This window comes from Rattus norvegicus, chromosome 10, assembly GCF_021556685.1.
Source record: "Rattus norvegicus strain SHRSP/BbbUtx chromosome 10, alternate assembly SHRSP_T2T, whole genome shotgun sequence".
NCBI classification, from domain to species: Eukaryota; Metazoa; Chordata; class Mammalia; order Rodentia; family Muridae; genus Rattus; species Rattus norvegicus.
Genome location: NC_141543.1, coordinates 44,153,933 through 44,159,480, shown reverse-complemented (window position 1 = coordinate 44,159,480; position 5,548 = coordinate 44,153,933).

The following is a 5,548-nucleotide window of genomic DNA, read 5'->3' as shown; positions in this document are numbered from 1 at the left end:
TAATTTAGGGCTACTGTTTAAAATCAGAAAAATGAATCCAGAGGAATTTGTGTGTGATTGTTAGACAACATCTCTACCATTAGTTCCCTTCTAGAATCTTCCCCTGAAGTCCCAGCCTTTGGGGAATCCTTCAACTCTGACCTCTGTATCCAAAACTTGGTAAGGCTTTTTGTTGAGTCCCTTATCCACCCCCACCCACCCATGTAGGACAGAGTAAAATGCACTTGAGGAAAAGTGGGGAAAATGTGGGGTTTAGTGTGTAGTGTTTTGGTTCTCAAGGGTCACACCCCTCAGTCCTCCTCTGTACTGGTTGTCCTCTGTGCCTTCATAACTCACTATGTAGGTGAGCATCTCCATGAACTCCTGATCTTCCTGTCTCCACCTATGTGTCCACACCCACTTTATGTTCTGCTGGGATCAAACCCAGGGCCTCGCTCATGCTCACCAAGCAGTCTATATCTTCAGCTCTGTTTTATATATTCTGTCCACCTTTTCTTGTTGCTTTTGGCGAGAGGATTGGTCTGACATGGTTTACCCATCATGGCCACAATGGGAAGTTTTCTTCAGTCTACTTCCTGTGCCAAGTTAGATCTGGCAAGGTGTAGAACCAATGGACCTGACTTCCGGGCTTCTTTTCCTTTCTTTAGAGTTTTGACCTTTTCATGAGTTGCAACGGAGACAGAGTGGTAAACCAGTTATCCCTCCCCTCCCACACACACACACACGAGAAACTCCATAACTAGACAGAGTATTTACACAACTGACCGTGAAGTCATTCATGCTCACCCTTGAGCAGGGAAGCACACAAAGTAATGGCGATGCTCATCAACATTTTGCTTTTGTTTTTAGCAGAGCAGATGTTTGTTTGGTTTTGGTTTGTTTTTGTTGTCACCGTTGTTGTTGCTGCTGCTTTGCCTGGGACTCTTACCAAACCATGACAGAGGGAAGCAGCCAGAAAAGAGCAGGGGTCTCAGGGAGCAGATAGGAGAGAGAAGAAGGAGAGTGTGCAGGAGGTGGCTGAAACACATTGGCAGGGAATCAAAGCAGAAGGAGCCGCCCTAAGGAACCCCACAAAGCTATGGAGGTCCACTTCAGACTTTTGTCTATGCTGCACACATGCACGTGCAATGTTCTGTGAATCTGTAAACTAAATGGAGATTTCAGAGGTCACACTGTGCTGTACCTGTTTAGATGAGCCAGAGAGGAAAGTCCTCCCTAACTTGCTGAACAACCTGAATGTTCCATCAAGACCTTAGGATGGGCTAAGGAGACAGCTCAACTGCTAAAGTCCCTGTCTGAAAGACACAGGGACCTGGGATTCAGTTCCCAGAATCCACATTTTAAAGGCTAGGCATTGTGTGTGCTTATAATGTCAGAACTGAGGAAGCAAAGGCAGGTGGATCCTTGGGGCTCAATAGCTCGCCAACCTAGACTACATGGCAAGTTCCATGCCGGTGATAAAAAAAAATCAAATCAAGGCGTATAGGCTGGGTAGCTGGTTCACTGGCTAAGTGTGCTGACTGGTCTTTCAGAGGCTTTTCAGGTTCGATTCCCACCATAACCAAGATGGTTCACAATCCTTTCTAACTCCAGCTGCATGGGATCCGATGCCTTTGCCTGATCTCCACAGGCGCTACACGCACATGATGTACAAACACATGTGCAGACAGACACTCTTACATAAAATAATATGAAGAACTCTAAATCAAAAATTTACAGATTTATTTGTAAAGAATCGAGGTGTGTTACACCTGAGGAATGACGCTTGAGGTTAACCTCTGGCCTCCATGTGCACACAAGCATACACACATACACAGACCTGCACACACATGAACACACACACACACACACACACACACACACACTTAGAAAGCTTACTTCAGACCATGAGTACCCTACCTTACAGTACCTTAGGCCTGGCCTAATAAAGTCCACAAACCAAATCTCAGTGGAACTAAATGGAGCTCCTTGTAAATGTGCTGTTCAGTGAAACACTATTCCTTAGAGGAGACGATAAACCCTGAATATAACAATAGCATGCTTACAGTTCTCATTTCCTGATCGCATACTATCAGGCATGTGAAGACACAGAATACAACAGATAACTAAGAGAGGAGACAGTGCACATTAGGTCCAGAGAACCAGATATGGACGTGCACCTGCACCTGCTCCCTCAGTACTCAGGGGTTGGAGCAGGACGATCGGAAGTGTAAGGCCAGCCTCGGCTGGCTCACATAGACCCTGCCTTAAAGAAACAGAGATGGGATAGACAGCTTAGTAAGTGACATGTCTTCTGTGTAAGCATGAGGGCCTGAGGTTGGATCTCCAGAACTCACCAAGAAGCCAAGCATGGTAGTGCAGGCCAACAGCCCCAGGTTGGTTAGAGAAACGCAATGGCTAGCCAGCCAACTGGTACGTGAAGCTCAGTGGCGAACCAGGCTAGCCACTGACGAGCTTCAAGGAATAGGGAGAGCCCTTGCCTCCTCAAACAAAAGGTGGAGGGACTTGAGTGATGGTTCAGTGGTTAAGGGAGCTTCCAGAGAATCTGGACTACAACGCCAACATGAAGGATTACGGCTGCCCACAACTCAGGTTCTGAGGAATCCAATACCCTGTTCTGGCTTCTGCAGGCACTGGGGATTCATGTGCTGCACAGATACACATACACGCAACACACCCATATACATAAAATTTTAAAAAGCTAGGTGTAAGCCCGTTTAAGCCAGTAAACTAAAGGTGTAGGGGTGGGAAAAGGAGGCTCACGTGGGGCTCGTGGCTGATGGTCTAGCTCCAGCATTCAGTAAAATTATCCTGTCTCACATACATAAGACAGAAAGAGTGATAGATCAGAACACCAACACCCAATGTCCTACTCTGGCCTCTGTGGCCCATAAACATCATACACATACTCATATGTGAACTACACACACTCATACAGCTCTCTCTCTCTCTCTCTCTCTCTCTCTCTCTCTCTCTCTGTGTGTGTGTGTGTGTGTGAGAGAGAGAGAGAGAGAGAGACAGAGACAGAGACAGAGACAGAGAGAGACAGAGACAGAGACAGAGAGAGACAGAGAGAGACAGAGAGAAAGAGAGAGACAGAGAGAGACAGACAAAAAGAGAGAGAGATACAGGCATTTGCTACTGAAAATAGAATGGCCGGCATTAGATTTCGTGGAACCAGAAATGTTAGAGAAAGCTCTTTAAACCAGAGGGAAAAGGTATCTGATGGAAACTCAGTCCTAAAGAAAAGAACACAGGCTGCTCATACATCTAACGAAAATAGAAGACAGGTCTGATAGTTAATCTTGTCAGTTTGACGGGATTCAGAATCACTGTGTCTGTGAAGGATTGTCTAGATCAGGCCATTTGAGGTTCGGTAGGGTCCACTCTCATGGGCTGGGGTTCCTGAATAAAGAACAAGGAGCAAATGAGCTGCGGACCTGGATTCATCTCTCTGCTTCCTGACGGCGGGTGCAGAGGGCTGGCTGCCTCTGTTCCTGCCACTACACACCTTCCGCACCTTGACAGCGGCACCTTCCAGCTGCGAGTCAGACTAAGCCCTCCCTCCACTAAGGTGCTTTTGTCACAAGTCTTAAGTTACAAACACAACAAAAAACACCAGCACCCAGATACCAGCTCCAGAAATCACAGCTGTCAGAGGCTGGAGAACTGGCTCAGCAGTTCAGAGCACTCGGTGCTCTTCCAGAGGACCCAGGTTCAATTCCCAGCACCCATACGATAGCTCACAACTATCTGTGACCACACAGGCACCTCCACAGGCACCAGAAATACCCATGTGCACAGACATATATGCAGGAAAAAGGATTCTCCTTCAAAGGGAAGAGGGGCTGGAGAGATGGCTCAGTGGTTAGTACTGACTGTTCTTCCAGAGGTCCTGAGTTCAATTCCCAGCAACCACATGGTGGCTCATAACCATCTGTAATGGGATCTGATGCCCTCTTCTGGGGTGTCTGAAGACAGTAACAGTGTACTTATCTATACATATATATATATATATATGTGTGTGTGTGTGTGTGTGTATAAGACGTATTTATGTATATTTATATAATATATATAATTTATATAAATATATTATTTGCATATATTTATATATTATAATATATATAAATAATCTTTAAAAAAGAATTCTCACTACAAGACTAAAATCTGTTTACTTATGTATTCCATGAGTTCCTATTTTTGGTGTTTGATAGTAGTGAGTTTTTGGTTGGTTTGTCTTCGTTTTGTATTTTAAGACAGGATCTTACTCTGTAACCCACAGAAATCCTTCTGCCTTGGCCTCCTGAACGATGGGATCACAGGTGGGCGTCACCACACCCCATTTATTAACCTTTTGTTGAATGTAGGCACCTGAGCTGTTTAGGAAACTGTCCGTGTTGTAATAATGTAAATATACGGTTATGGTTTACATGGGGAAAGTTCTCACATTCAAATGTTTAAGCACTTGTCTCCCAGTCGGTAACGCTGCTTTGAGGAGCTGCGGAACCTTTAGGACTGTGGCCTAGCTAGCAGAAGTGGGTCACTGGGAGTAGGTCTTAAACGTGATGCCCATTTCTGATTCTTACTGAGGCTTTCTGCTTCCTGATCTATTTTAGAGGGAAACAGCCCAGATCATCTACTCCCACCAACAGTGGAGCATCCCTAGCCACCATGCCTTCTTTCTCAAATTGTTCCTGTCAGATGTTTTGCTACAGCTTCAAGAAAAGTGATCTAAAAGGGTGAATCTTACATATACATGCACACACACACACACACACCCATGTGAGGCTCATTTTATACTCTGGAAAACTATAGATTACAACCCTTGTTCCACTGCTGTATAAATAACAGCAAACGACTTTGTGACAATTTCATACATGTGTGGATGCACTTTGATCACATTCGTCCCTGCACATGTCTCCTGCCCCCTTCTCACTCCTGCTGAACTCCTTCTTTCTTGCCAACTAGTGTCTTTCCTGTGTGTGACTCCGTGATTTCAACAATGGCATGAGCACCAGTAACGGGTTTTTTACTGAAGCGTATGCAGCACATGCCAGTGGCTGCATCACTGAAGAACAAGCTCCCAGTATCACAGTATATGCATCACCATCCCAAAACATAGGAGAGGGAGCATAGTGAGGAAATACTCAAACCAAAAACCAAGCTGGAGAAACTCCGAACTCTGCATCTCTGTATCTGATGTCAAAGTGCTCTTCAGATCTCCAGCTCCTTTCTTTCTCCTGGGCTGGTCCCACTCCCTGTCAGCAGCAGCCCTCAGCAGGTGTCCTAGAGCTCTGGCGTCTCTAGCATCTTGGGGTCTCCAAGGCAACTTCAACCTCACAAATTCTTGTTCCAATGTCTGGGATTCATACATGATTTTCTGGGCTCCTCTAAAGGACTTGGGACACTTCTCTAGCTCAGTCCTCTATACCACTCCTGGCTCTGGTTGACTCCACTCCACTGCTGCCACTGCTTGTGGTATTCATCCCATGATACTGGCATATCCAGGATGCCAGGATCTTCCACTGCAAATACACTTCACCAATAG